Genomic DNA, 17,508 nt, shown 5'->3' with positions numbered 1-17,508 from the left:
CCCAGTTGTCAAATGAAGGGTTACACAACAAAATGGTATCTGAAGTTGAACTTACTTCTTTATCACTGTAAGTCCAGCATTTTATCCCCTATGCCATCTACCTGCCTTAAATGGCTAAGAGTAAAAAAAAAGGGAACTCCTAAAAATTCAACAACTTAGTATTTTCATATATATATTTGTGAAGGGTTTTGCTCACTTTCTTCAAATATCTTATTGTGATATAAGTGAAGTCAATTATTCTTCATCTTTTCTGAAGTTTCTGAGACCAGATTTGAACTCAGGTCCTCCTGACTTCAGGACTGCACCACCTAGCTGTCCCTAATTTGTACTTTCAAGTAAAGGTTTTGTATTAGAAGTAAGTTTGAGGTTGACATCTATCACACACTTCTTTAAAAATTTTTTATTTGTAGCTTTTGTCTTTATATCATAGTCATTTTTAGAAAAGGATAAATAACTCTCTTCTCCCACTTTTTTCTTGAACTTTCCTTTGTGAGAAATAGACAAATAAGCAATTAAACACCTAATGTATGACTCCATCTGGCATTATATAAAACCATCTGCTGTAGAAGCTTTTTGACTCTACAAATATACACCCATATTAATTGGATTTTCTTGTAGGTTAAAACTGAATAGGCCAGTGTGATACCTTAGGTTCAACAATGGAATAAGATGAAGTGCTTATAGAAGATATGACAGTTAACAAAAGGATGTATATGTAGCCCTAGTAAGAAAAGGATATTTAACAAAGATATTCGTTGAGTTTCCCACAATGATTTATCTGAGCAAAGCTTCCCTTCCTTTGTGTTGCACAATATGGTCTTCCAGTCAAATATCTGGGAGCAGCTGAAGTTTTCCCTGGATTTTTTGTATACAGTTGATCAGATAGTGATATCAGTGGTGTAAACCTTAGTCTGGTGATCCAGTTTTATCCCAAAGATAGTTTCAGTGCCTTTTAATTAAAAATTAATATAATCTGCAGAGAATAAGGCTTTAGGATATTGCTTTTACTTATATCAATCCTGGATAGCAATTAAAAAATTTTAAATAGCTTTTTATTTTCAAAATAGATGCAAAAATAGTTTTCAACATTCACCCTTAAAAAACCTTTTGCTCTACATATTTCTTCCTCCCTTTTTCTCCCTTCCCTAGACAGCAAGTAATCCAATATAGGTTAAACATGTGCAATTCTTCTAAACATATTTCCACATTTATCATGCTGCACAAGAAAAAACGAGAAAGAAAAAAGAAACAAGGAAGCAAGCAACAGCAAAAAGGTGAAAACACTGTTGCAATCCACATTTAGTCTCCATGATTGTCTTTCTGGATGCAGATGACTCTATCACAAGTCTATTGAAATGGGAATCACCTCAATCTTGAAAAGAACTAAATCTGTTACAGTTGATCATCACATAAATCTTATTGTTGCTGTGTACAATGTTCTCTTGTTTCCACTCACTTCACTTAGCATCAGTTCATATAAGTTTCTCCAGGTCTTTCTGCAAAGAGTGATAATTTGGTTTCCTCTTTGCTTACTCTTAATTCCTTTAATCTCTTTCTCGACTCTTCTTGCCGAGGCTAGTGTTTCTTTCTTTCTTTCTTTTTTAAATAGCTTTTTATTTACAAGTTATATGCATGGGTAATTTTACAGCATTGACAATTGCCAAACCTTTTGTTCCAATTTTACCTCTCCTTTCCCCCATTCCCTCCTCCCAATGGCAGGTTGACCAATACATGTTAAATATGTTAAAGTATAAATCAAATACAATATATGTATACATGTCTTAACAGTTATTTTGCTGTACAGAAAGAATCAGACTTTGAAATAGTGTACTACTAGCCTGTGAAGGAAATAAAAAATGCAGGAGGACAAAAATAGAGGGATTGGGAATTCTATGTAATGGTTCATAGTCATCTCCCAGAGTTCTTTTGCTGGGTGTGGCTGGTTCAATTCATTATTGCTCCATTGAAACTGATTTGGGTCATCTCATTGCTGGAGATGGCCACGTCCATCAGAAATGATCATCATATAGTATTGTTGCTGAAGTGTATAATCATCTCCTGGTCCTGCTCATTTCATTCAGCATCAGTTTGTGTAAATCTCTCCAGGCCTTTCTGAAGTCATTCTGCTGGTAATTTCTTACCAAACAATAATATTCCATAATATCATACACCACAATTTATTCAGCCATTCTCCAATTGATGGACATCCATTCAGTTTCCAGTTTCTGGCCATTACAAAGAAAGCTGCCACAAAATTCTTGCACATACAGGTCCCTTTCCCTTCTTTATGATCTCTTTGGGATATAAGCCTAGTAGTAACACTGCTGGATAAAGGGGTATGCACAGTTTGATAACTTTTTGAGCATAGTTCCAAATCGCTCTCTAGAATGGCTGGATGTATTCATAATTCCACCAACAATGTATCAGTGTCCCTGTTTTCCCACATTCTCTCCAACATTGCGCATTATCTTTCCCTGTCATTCTAGCCAATCTGACAGGTGTGTAATAGTATCTCAGAGTTGTCTTAATTTGCATTTCTCTGATTAATAATGACTTTTCTTTGGCTCTTTTCATGTAGCTCGAAATAGTTTCAAATTCTTTGTCTGAGAATTGTCTATTCATATCTTTTTTCCCATTTATCAATTGGAGAATGGCTTGATTTCTTATAAATTAGAGTCAATTCACTATATATTTTGGAAGTGAGACCTTTATCAGAACCTTTGACTGTAAAAATGTTTTCCCAGTTTATTGCTTCCCTTCTAATCTTGTCTGCATTAGTTTTGTTTGTACAAAAACTTTTCAATTTGATATAATCAAAATTTTCTATTTTGTGATCAATAATGATCTCTAGTTCTTCTTTGGTCATAAATTCCTTCCTCTTCCACAGATCTGAGAGGTAAACTATGCTCTTCCAATTTATTTATAATCTCATTCTTTATGCCTAGGTCATGAACCCATTTGACCTTATCTTGGTATAAGATCAATGTATACCTTGGTGTAGGTCAATGCCTAGTTTCTGCCATACTAATTTCCAATTTTCCCAGTAATTTTTGTCAAATAGTGAGTTCTTATCCCAAAAACTGGGGTTTTTGGGTTTGTCAAACACTAGATTATTAAAATTATTGGCTGTTTTGTCCTCTGAAGCTAACCTATTCCATTGATCAACAAGTCTATTTCTTAGCCAGTACCAAATGGTTTTGGTAAACACTGCTTTATAATATAATTTTAGATCTGGTACAGCTAGGCCACCTTCATTTGATTTTTTTTTCATTAATTCCCTTGAAATTCTTGACTTTTTGTTTTTCCATATGAACTTTGTTGTTATGTTTTCTAGGTCATTAAAATAGTTTTTTGGGAGTCTGATTGGCATAGCGCTAAATAAATAGATTAGTTTAGATAGTATTGTCATCTTTATAATATTTGCTTGCCCTATCCAAGAGCATTTAATATTTTTCCAGTTGGTTAGATCAGATTTAATTTGTGTGGAAAGTGTTTTGTAGTTTTGCTCATAAAGTTTCTGATTTTCCCTTGGCAGATAGATTCCTAAATATTTTATACTATCAGTACTTACTTTAAATGGAATTTCTTTTTGTAACTCTGTTGGATTTTGTTAGTGATATATAAGAATGTTGATGACTTATGTGGGTTTATTTTGTATCCTGCATCTTTGCTAAAGGTGTGGATTATTTCTAATAACTCTTTTGTAGAATCTCTGGGGTTCTCTAAGTATACCATCATATCATCAGCAAAGAGTTACCAAACAATAATATTCCATAATTTGGAATTTGTTGTTAAAAGAGATTAAGGGGATTAAGATTAAGATTATTGTTGGAAACTAACAATTTGGTTTCTCTTTGCCTGCTCTAATTCCTTTAATCTCTTTCTCAACTCTTATTGCCAAAGCTAGCATTTCTAATACAATATTGAATAGTAATGGTGTTAGTGGGCAACCTTGTTGCACTCCTGATCTTACTGGGAAAGGTTCCAGTTTTTCCTCATTATATATGATGCTTATTGACAGTTTTAAATATATGCTCCTGACTATTTTAAGTAAAAGTCCACTTATTTCTATCCTCTTAAGTGTTTTTATTAGGAATGGATGTTGGATTTTATCAAATGTTTTTTCTGCATCTATTGACATGGTTTTTGTTAATTTGATTATTGATATAATCAATTATGCTAATAGTTTTCCTAATATTGAACCAGCCCTGCATTCCTGGTATAAATCTTACTTGGTCATAGTGTATTATCCTGGGGATGATTTTCTGTAATCTTTTTACTAATATTTTATTTAAGATTTTAGCATCAATATTCATTAGGGAGATTGGTCTATAATTTTCTTTCTCTGTTTTCAACCTGCCTGGTTTAGGTATCAGTATCATGTCTGTGTCATAAAAGGAACTTGGGAGGACTCCTTCAATCCCTATTTTTTCAAATAGTTTATATAACATTGGAGTTAATTGTTCTTCAAATGTTTGGTAGAATTCACATGTAAATCCATCTAGTCCTGGGGATTTTTTCTTAAGGAGTTGGTTAATAGATTGTTCTATTTCTTTTTCTAAAATGGGATTGTTTAGACAATTTACTTCTTCCTCTGTTAGTCTGGGCAAGCTATGTTTTTGAAGGTAGTCCATTTCATTTAAGTTATCGAATTTATTAGCATTAAGTTGAGCAAAGTAACTCCTAATTATTGCTCTAATTTCCTCTTCATTAGTGGCCAATTTTCCCTTTTAATTTTTAGGACTAACAATTTGATTTTCCTTTTTCCTTTTTTAAATCAGATTTACTAAGAGTTTGTCTATTTTGTTGGTTTTTTTTCATAGAACCAACTCTTAGTTTTATTAATTAATTCAATAATTTTCTTACTTTCAATTTTATTGATCTCTCCTTTTATTTTTAGAATTTCAAGTTTAGTGTTTGACTGGGGGTTTTTAATTTGTTCCTTTTGTAGCATTTTTAGTTCCAAGCCCAATTCATTGATTTTCTCTTTCTCTATTTTATGCAAGAAGGCCTCTAGAGATATGAAATTTCCCCTTATTACCGCTTTGGCTGCATCCCACACATTTTGGTATGATGTCTCATTATTGTCATTTTCTTGGATGAAGTTATTTATTATGTCTATGATTTGCTGTTCACCCAATTATTCTTTAGCATGGGATTATTTAATTTCCAATTATTTTTTTGTCTACTTTCCCTTGGCTTTTTGTTGAGTGTAATTTTTATTGCATCATGGTCTGAAAAGGATGCATTTACTATTTCTGCCTTACTGCATTTGAGTTTGAGGTTTTTATGTCCTAATATATGGTCTATTTTTGTATAGGTTCCATGAACTGCTGAAAAGAAAGTGTACTCCTTTCTGTCTCCATTTCATTTTCTCCAGAGGTCTATCATATCTAACTTTTCTAGTATTCTATTTACCTCTTTGACTTCTTTCTTATTTATTTTGTGGTTTGATTTATCTAATTCTGAGAGTGCAAGGTTGAGATCTCCTGCTATTATAGTTTTGCTATCTATTTCTTCTTGCAGCTCTCTTAATTTCTCTTTTAAGAATTTAGATGCTACACCACTTGGTGCATATATATATATATTTAATATTGATATGGTACCCTTTAGCAAGATATAGTGCCCTTCCTTATCTCTTTTAATTAGATGAATTTTTGCTTTTGCTTGATCTGAGATGAGAAGCAGGCTACCCCTGGGTTTTTGACTTCACCTAAAGCATGGCAGATTCTGCTGCAACCTTTTACCTTGACTCTTTGTATTGCCCTCCTTTAGGTGTGTTTCCTGTAAACAACATATTGTAGGATTCTGACTTTTAATCCAGTCTGCTAACTGCTTCTTCTTTATGGGAGTTTACCCCGTTCACATTTGTAGTTAAAATTACCAATTCTGTATTACTTGGCATCTTGTTAAGCCCTATTTATGCTTTTTTCCTTTCTTTTCCCCTTACCCCCCTCCCCAGTATTAAACTTCTGAGCACCACTTGCTTCTCACAGCCCTGCCTTTTTAGTATCCCTCCCTCCACCTTAGAATTCCTCCCCCTATCTTACCCCTTTTCCTCACAATTTCTGTATTCCCTTTCACTTAGCTTACTCCTTTCCTTTTCAATTTCCCCCTTCCCACTTTTCAATGAGGTGGGAGAAGTTTCACCATAAATTGAATATGTCTAATATTTTTCTCTTTAAGCCAGTTCTGATGGCAATAAGATACACACTATGTTCAACCCCGTCCACTCTCAGATATAATAGGTTTCCTTTGCTCTTCGTGAGATATAGTACCCCCACTTTACCCTTTTTCTGGTACAATTTCCTTTCTGCTTCTAGTTTCTAGAACAAAATATACATGTGTTCTTTATATATCTTTATAGCAGAAATATAGTTTCCAAGATTTCTTTTTACTTTTTTAGGTTTCTCTTGAGTTCTATATTTGTAGATCAAAATTTTTGTTTAGTTCCAGTTTTTTCATCAAAAATAGATGAAATTCACTTATTTTGTTGAATGTTCATCTTCTTCCCTGGAAAATGATGCTCATTTTGGCTGGATAAGTTATTTTTGGCTGCATACCAAGTACCTTAGCCTTTTGGAATATCATATTCCAGGCCCTGCGATCCTTTAATGTGGACGCTGCTAGATACTGAGTAATCCTTATTATGGCTCCTCTATATTTGAATTGATTTTTTTCTAGCAGCTTGCAGTATTTTTTCCTTTGTCTGATAGTTCTGGAATTTGGCCACTATATATCTTGGATTTTAGGATCCCTTTCAGTCGGTGATCAATGAATTCTTTCAATTTCTAGTTTACCCTCTATTTCTATAACTTCTGGAAAATAGTGTCCAGACTCTTTTTTACATTATATTTTTCAGGGAGTCCAATAATTCTTAGATTGTCTCTCCTAGATCTATTTTCCAGGTCTGTTGTTTTCCTAAGAAGATATTTGACATTTTTCTTCCATTGTTTCATTTTTTATTTGGTTTTGCTTGAGTGATTCTTGGTGTCTCCTCAAGTCATTCAATTCCATTTGTTCGATTCTGATTTTCAATAATTATTTTCTTCACTTACTTTTTTATATCTTTTTCTAATTGTCCAATTGAGTTTTTTTTTAATAATTATAACTTTTTATTGACAGAACCCATGCCAGGGTAATTTTTTACATTATCCCTTGCAATCACTTCTGTTCCGATTTTTCCCCTCCCTCCCTCCACCCCCTCCCCCAGATGGCAAGCAGTCCTATACATGTTAGATAGGCCACAGAATATCCTAGATACAATATATGTGTGTAGAATGGAACAGTTCTCTTGTTGCATAGGAAGAATTGGATTCAGAAGGTAAAAATTACCTGGGAAGAAAAACAAAAATGCAAACAGTTTACATTCATTTCCCAGTGTTCTTTCTTTGGGTGTAGCTGCTTCTGTCCATCATTGATCAATTGAAACTGAGTTAGATCTTCTCTTTGTCAAAGAAATCCACTTCCATCACAATACAACCTCATACAGTATCATTGTTGAGGTATATAATGATCTCTTGGTTCTGCTCATTTCACTTAGCATCAATTCATGTAAGTCTCTACAAGTCTCTGTATTCACTTTCACCCTGCTGGTCATTTCTTACACAACAGTCTTTCCTTTTACAGTCTTTCCTCTACAATGACTGAGACAAAATGTAAATTATTATGTACATACAACTTATGTGAATAGTAGTTAAGTGGAGAAAGAGGAGTTGGAAAAAGCCTTTTGTAGAACATGATATTTTAACTTGATTCTTGAAAGAGGCCATGAAATCCAGGAAGTAGAGATGAGAATGGAAAATCATGAGGCATAGCCAATCAAAAGGCATAAAAGATGGAGAGTAGAATGTGATGAGGCATAAGGTGGTTTGATGTAACTGTATTGTAGAGGAGATAGAAGGGAAGGAGTAAGTAAGAAGAATGGAAGAATAGAAAAAAACCAGGATGTGAGGGGCTTTAAATATGAAAAAGCATTTTCTTTTTTGAACTAGAAGTAAGAAGGGGCTACTTGAGTTTAATAGAGGATTTAGGGTGAAAAGATGAAACCTGTAAGATCACTTTGGTACTTGAGCTGAGCATGAATTAAGAGGAGAAGCTTGTAGTAGGGAGATCATCAGCAGACCACTGTGTTCATCTAGGTATGAACTGATATAGGACTGCATACTGTGTTAGTGTGTGTAAGTGGGGTGAAGAGAACATAGATGAGAGATGTTGTGAAGCAGAAATGACAAACTGTGTCCCCATCATGGCTCCAGGATGGAGTAAGTATAGGGGATTAAGGGAGACATTAAGGTTCCAAGTCTGGATGCCTGAAATAATGATGATGCCTACAGTTAATAATAGGAAACTTGAAAAATGGGGAAATTTGGGTAAAAAGATAAGATTAGACAGATATGTTGAATTTGAGGTGTTCATGGGACAGCCCATTTGAGATGTATCAAAGGTAGTAGATGATATGGGACTGAGGATCTTGGGGAAGAGATTAGGGATGAAATTGAAGTTCTGGGAATCTTCACCAGAGAGTGATAATTGAATTACAGGAACTGATGAGATTAGCAAGGGAGAAGATATAGTGTAAAAAGCTTTAATGGACATCCACAGTTAATAGGTGTGACTGGAATGGAGGAGCAACTCTATGAGGCTATATTCCTAAAACTGCAAGTCATGAACCCTCATCAGTGTTCTTTCTTTCAATTGAGAGTTAGCCAGCAGATAAAATTATATCTTAACAAAGACATTTACTAAGATGGCAGAGTAAAAATAGTAGTTATGAATAATTCCTACTGTAAATGTGGGACATACTAACCCCCAAAATACTCTCACAGTATTATTGGGAATGTTATGCTCAACTGAGAGCACAATTCTAATGAAGGGTATGTGTAGGGAACAGGTAACACTAAGGTACTCAATGCAGCAGGACCTGAAAATTCTTTCTCTTATTTTTTTCTCCCCTTGGTAGCAATGCCTTTTCTGGGAAATTCTCAGGGGTTTACTTTCTGTAGTTAGCTTCCCCCCCACCCCAGATTCCAGATTCCAGGGTTCCCATTCTGGAGTATCTGCTTTTCTATAAAATGTGTGTTTAGAGTAGAGAATCTGTCTCTATAAATAGATCCAGGGTCTCCAACTAGTTAAATGTGTAGTCAAAGGCAAATAGGGGAAAGAGGTTTTTTGGAGAAAAATCTCTTGTTCCTTCCTCCTTACTTTGCTCCAAGAGCAGCTTTCTCATAGTGGCCTGATACTTTTTCTACTAACTGCAGAGCTAAAAGCTCAGCCATTTAATGTTCCTCAGAGACATGAACAATTTGCTTAGCCAATCATTCAGAGGGCTTAGTTGTATCTCATAAAGGCATGGATGCTACTTTACAATTAAACGCCTTGTTACCACATCATTATCTTTAATTAAATATTCTGACTATATCAACTGAATTGAGAATGAGCATTCGCATCCCTTTCCTCATACTCATATTTGAAAGAAAACTTTTCAGTAGAACATGAATTTTTACTATGCTTAGATAATCTTTTCAAAATAGATATATAACTATTTATTCTTAATTTTGGACTTTTGGGGTTGAGTAGTTTTTCTCATTGCATAGAGATATCTGGAAGATAACATTTAATTTTATCTCCCCATATTTGAAGGGCATGTTAATTTATCGGATTATCAGGGATCAAAGATTATATGCACATGGGAATTTTCATATTTTCATATATGAAGTAGGTCCTACTAAGAAACCATTACAGTAATTATAGAACAATTGTTATTAAAAAGGAATTAGATATGAACTTTAGTGTTTGAAGTAATTAGACTGTAAGAATTTAATTAAAATTGAGGGAAATAAGTTTGGAATGGACATAAAACCAGTTAATTTTGTTGGAAGTTTGATGATACAAATAATTTTGGATGAAAAAAATAATATCATGATCTAACTGGAGTCTTGAGGATCCATTATGATAATTGTGTGATAATAAAGAAATCATAAAAAAAACCGCAGAAGTTAGTAGGTAGATAGCTATTTGGAAGTCATCAGCTATGTAAGAATAACAAGCTAGAAGACTTTATTTAGTATTTTATTTTTCTTCAATTACATGTATATACCAAAAAACCCCCAAGAAAAATGAAAAAAGTTAAAAAAAGGTATGCTTTTATCTGTATTCAGATTCCACCAGTTCTTTCTCTGTGGATAGATAGCACTTTTTCATCATATATTCTTTACAGGTAGGTGTCTTATATCACTGAATTGCTGAGAATAGCTAAATCATTCACAGTTGATTTATACAATAATAGTTACTGTGTATAGTGCTCTAGTTCTGCTTATTTCACTTTGCATCAGTTCATGTAAAATTTTCTAGGTTTTTCTGAGAGCATTTGACTCATTATTTCTTATACTACAATTCTGAGAGCATCTGGTTCATCATTTTTCATAACACTATCATATACAACTCATTCAGTTGCTCACTTACTCTTCAGGTATGCGCATACCTTCATTTTTCAATTCTTTGCCACCAGAAAAGTCCCTATAAATAGTTTTGTACCTGTAAATCCTTTTCCATTGTGTTTTTTTAATCTCTTTGAGAAAAAACCTTATAGTGATGTATCTTGGTTAAAGAGTATGCACATTTTGTACTCCTTTGAGTTCCAAATTTTACTTCAGAATGGTCATACATATCATTTCATAATTCCATCTAACAGTGCATTAATGTTAATTTTCTCACATTCTCCTCAATAGGTATCAGGTGTCAGAATTGTTTTAAATTTGCATTTTTTCTTTTTCTTTTTTTCTTTAAAAAGAACAGATTAAGAAAAAAAAGGAAAATAAAAAATACAAAACAAAATAAAGCAGAATAAAAGATAATATTGTCATATGCCCTGTAGAACATCAGGGAGGATTCAAAATACATAACAACAAATTATCAGATCAAAAAAGTATAAATATAATAGAAGAAATTATACTCATGAATGATTATTTTTTTCTTTACTTCCTTGTAAATTGTTCTTTGGTTCTCTGCTACTCACCTTATTTACTTTATTCCCCTGTCATCCCTGCCTACTCCCAAGCAAGCTACATTTAAGAAAAGATGTATTTATGTATACATATATAGATATGTAGATACATATACACCCTCATAACCACACCCACTCCACATAGACACACATGTCTTTTCTATCTTTGCTGCCTCTTTAGTTAAATTCTGTTCTTTAACTTACCTTGCTATTACTTAACCTCTTTCCACCCAGAGATCTCTCCCTTGTCTTCTTCCCTCATCCTTTGCTTTCCTGTCCACCCATTTCTTCCTCCTTATTTCTTTATAGATTTTGGAGGGTACTGTACCCTTCATGGGATATATGTAGTGTTACCTATTGAACTCATTCTCAATGCGACTAGTTTTTCAAAACTATGAGCTCTTCTCCTCCCTCTAATGCCTCTGTGTTTATTTTTCTTCTGTACCTCATTTGTATAATATAGTTGCTATTTTTACCTTAATTATGCCAATCTTTTATTTTGAGCTACATCACTGTTAATGTGAATTTTATATACATATATGTGTGTGTGTGTGTATATATATATATATATACACACACACACATATATAATTTGTCCGTATCTAAATAATTTGTCCATGTTAAGTTTCTTAAAATTGATTTTTCATATTGACTCTTATATGTTAAATTTTCCGTTAAGTTTGGGTTTGGTTGATTAAAAAGCCTTGAAAATCTGCAAGTTTGTTCAATGTCCATATTTTCTCATTCAGGATTTTATATAATTTTGCTGGATACGATTATTTTTGGCTGCAGACCTAGTTCTTTTGATTGTCAGTAGATATGATTACAGGATCTGTGGTCTTTTATTGTAGCTGCTGATAAGTCTTGTACAATTTTAATTGTAGCTCCAGCATATTTGAATTGTTTTTTCTTGTTTCTTGCAAATTTTTTTCTTTGATCTGGGGGTTTCAAAATTTGGCAATAATATTCCTGTGTGTTTTCCACATAGGATCTCATTGAGGTGGTGATTGGTGGATTTTTTTCTCTTTCTACTTTCCCCTCGTGTTCTATCACTCCAGGAAAATTTTTCTTGGATTATTTTCTGCATTATTGTGTCAAGGTTCTCTTTTTGGTCAGAACTTTCAGGCAGTCCATTTATTCTTATATTTTCTCTTCTTGCTCTGTTCTCTACATCTTTCATTTTTCTTATGTTTCACATTCTGTTCTGTTTTCTCATTCTTTATAATCTGTTTTATTATTTCTTAGTCCCTCATAGCTTCACTGGCTTCCCCTTGCCCAATTCTAAGTATTTTCAAAGCATTATTTTCATCTTTGAGACTCTGTACCTATTTTTCTAATTGATTAACTTTTTTATAAGCTTCTTGTTTTTCTCAAGTGGTTTTAATTTTTTCTTTAGTTTTTTCTTCAATATCTGTCATTTGATTTTTTGAATTCTTTTTTGAGTTCTTTTATAAATTTATAAATTCTCTCTGGACAGGGAGCCATTTCATATTAGTCTTTGGGGTAGAATCTTTTTTTTTTTTTTTTTTTACTAAAGTGTTCTTCTCTGTTCTTCTGTCTTCTCTATTCCCATAAGATGTTTCAATGGTGGGGTTCTTTTTTCTTTGCTGGTTCATTTTTTTTTTATTAAGAGGTATTAATGTCAGCACCTCTAATCATGGGATGGAGGATTGGTGCTTCAAGCTTCCCTTCAGCTCTCCACTCTGACAGAAACCCCAAACCAAGAGCTCCACCCTTTTGTAAGTGCCTAAGTCAGCAGTGCCTATACCCCACTGCTTCTACACTCACCAGGTGTTACATCTCAGCAGCAGGATGTTCCCATTCATCCAAGGTTCCCTCAGTCTTTCCCGACTCGAATCCTGATGCCACAAATAGTCCAGGAGGTGAAAGTCTCAATAGTTCCTGTTGAGGCTTCAGTCACACCTAGGTAGCCCGGAGGGGTCTGCACTTCAGACAGGTTAATCAAAGGGTTCAAAATATGGTATTTTAGAGGGGAAAGGAGCTTGAATTGCAGCCAAGAATGACCTACCCAGCAAAGCTAAGTGTAGTCCTTCAGGAGAAAAAAATTTAAATTTTTTTATAGAAGCTGCTACTTTTTAATTCTTGAATTGTTTCTTTCTGGCTATTTGCAATATTTTCTCCTTGACGTGGGAGATCTGGAATATGGCTGTAATATTCCTGGGAGTTTTCATTATAGGATTTCTTTCAGGTGGTGATTAGTAGATTTTTTCAATTTCTATTTTATCCTCTGGTTCTATAAAACCAGAACAGTTTTACCTGATAATTTCTTGAAAGATAATGTCTAGACTTTTTTTTTGATCATGGATTTCAGATAGTTTTAAATTCTCTCTTCTGGATCTGTTTTCCAGGTCAGTTGTTTTTATGATAAGATACTTAACATTTTCTTCTATATTTTCATTATTATATTGTTTCTTGATTTCCTATAAAGTCTTTGGCTTCTACTAGTCCAATTCTAATTTGTTTTTTAGAGAACAATTTAATAATTTATTTAAAAGGAAGAGATTTACTGGGACCAAATGGATCCAAGGTTAGTCCCAGGGCCAAATGAGACTATCGTCTCAAAGAATCCAGCAGTGAATGTCAGATACAAGATTATTTTATAGGATTACAAGAACAATGATATAATAGGGAAGGTACCTGGATAGGGATGACCTAATGGGGGGGAGGAACCTAGGATGACATAATGGGGATTACTGGAGAGGCTCCTGATATTCTAATGATGTCTAAAATGGATAAAGACCTTTATCCCATCAAACATTAAGAGGGAATGATTATAGCCTAAGATCTAAGATATAAGACCTTTATCCTAACATTAAGAGGGAATGGTTATAACCTGAGGCAGAGTAACTGAATAGGATAATTAGGGAAACTGGGTCAGAACATTAAAAGGGAACTGTGGCACAACATTCCATATTCTCTTTCTCTCCTGACTATTCAAACCATTGAATTACCTTCCTCTAGAAGGTCTTAGCACCACAATTTTGACCAACCCTATCTTAAGTAAACAAACCAAATAAAAACCAAAATAAAGCTAGAACAATGCAAGGACTTGTGGCAAGGACAAGTCTTTCCCTGATAACCCTGGAGTTAATCAGCAATACACAAAGCTCCTCATTGCAATCATGTCAGGTCCTCTACAGTTGGGGAGCATTAGGTGTGTGGTCGTTTGTGCATTTGACTCGGCCTCTGCTTACAGAGCAGTAGGGCTCAAGACAGTTGTGCTGCCCATTCAGAGGGGCAACCCGCTCCAGGAAAGAAGGGTGAGGCTTGGTGTAGCATCACTTGTCCCTTCCCAAAGGAATAGATAGGGCTGCAGAAAGGATCATATTTCTGAGCAGATTATGTAGTTAGACCAAGTCAGACAAATTCCAAACTTTTAGAGGCCTGATACCAAACTGCAAGGTCCTTTTAAGTACGCTGAAATACTAATTAAGGACCTAGGGTAACAGGAGTGGAGAAACAGATCAGAGATACTGCCAGTCCCAGGAAAGATGTTCAATTTCTGGTTATTTCTAAAAAATAATCCCCCAAACTGAGTCTGCCAGCTGGCTGCGATTTTGGAATAATTATTTATTTCAATAAGGCTGCCCCCAAGAAAACCTCTGCACAATTTCAACAGAATAAGGGATTTCAAAGTTAAAACATAACCAGCAAATCATAGTCCAGCAAATTTAAGCAAGGAGTAAAAAAATGAAAAGGACTGTTTAAAGGGTTTCCAATTAAATCTAAACTAGTAGCATAGGGGGTAGGGCAGAAGTTCCTAAGAAAAGACAGTTTCCCCAATTTTCTAACCAGTTTCTTCCTCTCTTTTTTCTCAAGGAAAGGAATTATCAAATAACCATTCTACATATAAATCCCAAGAGTAAATCAAAATTCCTATACATATACACATACACAACAGACTAAAAATCCCTCAAACATAGCAGCAATAGTTACACAAGTTTGACAATTTTCTTCCCAAGTCTTAAAAACACAGTGATACAGTTGAAATTTTAACACTTTCCCACTCCCCCATCAGTCTAAATTACATCAAGAGCAGGGGCAATAGTTTTCTCAAAAACTACTTCCTGCTGAAGATGGGCAGAGATGCTCAGTCCAGAGAGGAGGATGGGTATGGCATGGTGTGCTGACGATCAAAGCCTGATGTAGGTCCCAGAAGCAAGTCAATATATCTGTAATTTGACCAAATCTAGAAACAAAAACAAATATAACAAAGGAAAGTTAGAACAGTCTGAGGTAGAAAGACTGGTCCACAAGGACTGCTACAAGAGGTGGCCTCTCGTTAGTTATAAACCTCAAAAAAAAACTTGAATATCCAGACACAATATCTAGTAACTGATAGATGACCAGACTAAATACTTATTTGCTCAAGTATCTAGGGTGTAATGATTACAGATAACCAGATTGGAAACAGCAAAGTATGACATAATTGAATTGCATTAACAGTTTCTTAATGACCATTGCTCTGATTACAGAAATCAGTTACAGGAGGAAACAATGTAGGGATATATTGACTACAAGCCCAAGGAATTTCACCTCCAATAACAAATCCTGTTAACTAGTTTCGGGATAAATCCTAAACAGATATTTACCATGACCTTATATTTATACAAATCAGTTTGCTTCTTTTAGCTAAAAACCAGGTGGCTATAATTTGATTAAAAAAAAAAAACATCTGGAACAGTTTAGAGCGAGGGGCAAGGAGAGGATTCCACATGGCTTCCCTTCCCCCCACTCCACCTCCAAAGAGGCAGGGGGGAGGGAAGGTAAATTAAACTACAGCCCAGGCTAACTAGATGCTCCATACCTGAAGTAGCAGAGAGTGGGGGGGCGAGTTTAATAAAAATCTAATGTCCATTGAGAACTGATGCAAATATAAGAATAAAAGCATAATAGATAAACAGTCAATGTAGTTCACAAAATCTGGAAGTAAAAGTATCGACAAAATGTTTTAAAAGATTAATAACAAAAGAAATTCAAATTAAAACAATGCTGAGATTGTATCTCATGGACCAACCAATTGGTAAAGATGACAAAAGAGGAACATGACAATTATTGAAGATGCTGTGGAAAGTTATCCATAGTAACATACTGCTAGTAGAACTGTCATGTAGTTCAACCATTCTGGAAAAAAATTGATATACAAAAAAAAGTCACAAGTCATTAAATTTTGCAAATCCTTTGACCAGTCATAACACCTATCCATAAGTAATTTTTTTAAATAGGAAAATGATGCCTGCAAACAAAAATAATTATAGCAACACTTTTTGCAATAATAAAAAAAACTGAAGTTGAATAAATAATAAATTATTCCATACTAATAAATTAGATTTAAACTCGCCCCCCACTCTCTGCTACTTCAGGTATGGAGCATCTAGTTAGCCTGGGCTGTAGTTTAGTTTACCTTCCCTCCCCCCTGCCTCTTTGGAGGTGGAGTGGGGGGAAGGGAAGCCATGTGGAATCCTCTCGCTCTAAACTGTTCCAGATGTTTTTTTTTTTTTTTTTATCAAATTATAGCCACCTGGTTTTTAGCTAAAAGAAGCAAACTGATTTGTATAAATATAAGGTCATGGTAAATATCTGTTTAGGATTTATCCCGAAACTAGTTAACAGGATTTGTTATTGGAGGTGAAATTCCTTGGGCTTGTAGTCAATATATCCCTACATTGTTTCCTCCTGTAACTGATTTCTGTAATCAGAGCAATGGTCATTAAGAAACTGTTAATGCAATTCAATTATGTCATACTTTGCTGTTTCCAATCTGGTTATCTGTAATCATTATACCCTAGATACTTGAGCAAATAAGTATCTTTATTAGAGAAATTTGCTAAGGTGATTCCTGTTCTCCCAAACATATCACATCTAGCAAAATGACAGTTTTGATAAAAGATAATCAGTGTTTGACCAGTTGTGTAAAAGATAGGCACACTAATGCATGGCTGTTGTATCCATGATTTTTATCATTATTCTTCTTAAAATAGAATTTTAATTTTTAATCAGCAAAAAGCTACCATTTCCCCTTCTATATTGTTCCTCTACCTTCAATAAGAAGGAAAAACAAAACATCTGTTATGAATATGTATAGTCAAGCAAACAAATTTCCACATTGGCTATGTCACCTGGGCATATGTGTTTTTTTTTTTTTTTTGCATTCTCAGTCTTTTAATCTCTTTATTAGGAGTTGTGTGTTATATTTTATTTTTAGGTTAATCAAGACTTTCAAAATTATTTTCAATATTAATGTCTTTGTGTAAAGTGGTTTCCTGGTTCTGCTTACATCACTCTGCATCAATTTATACAACTCTTCCCAGGTTTCTTTGGACATACCCTCATCATTTCTTTTTGCACATAGTATTTTAAAATATTCATGTACTATAATTTGTTTAATCATTACCCCATTCTTAGATACTCCTTAGTTTCCAACATTTTGTCATTCCAAAAAGGACTATAACTGGTTTTCTACATCTTTTGAGTTTTTATTT

General features: G+C 34.2%; 1 protein-coding gene across 1 annotated transcript in view; it reads left to right on the top strand.

Moving 5' to 3' along the window:
* The window catches only part of STPG2 (sperm tail PG-rich repeat containing 2), a 554,539-nt gene that overhangs the window by 98,309 nt on the left and 438,722 nt on the right, over window positions 1–17,508 (top strand). The window lies entirely within an intron of this gene.

The sequence above is a fragment of the Sarcophilus harrisii genome, chromosome 6, assembly GCF_902635505.1.
Source record: "Sarcophilus harrisii chromosome 6, mSarHar1.11, whole genome shotgun sequence".
In the NCBI taxonomy this organism is placed as follows: Eukaryota; Metazoa; Chordata; class Mammalia; order Dasyuromorphia; family Dasyuridae; genus Sarcophilus; species Sarcophilus harrisii.
This window is presented reverse-complemented; position numbering and strand designations above follow the sequence as displayed.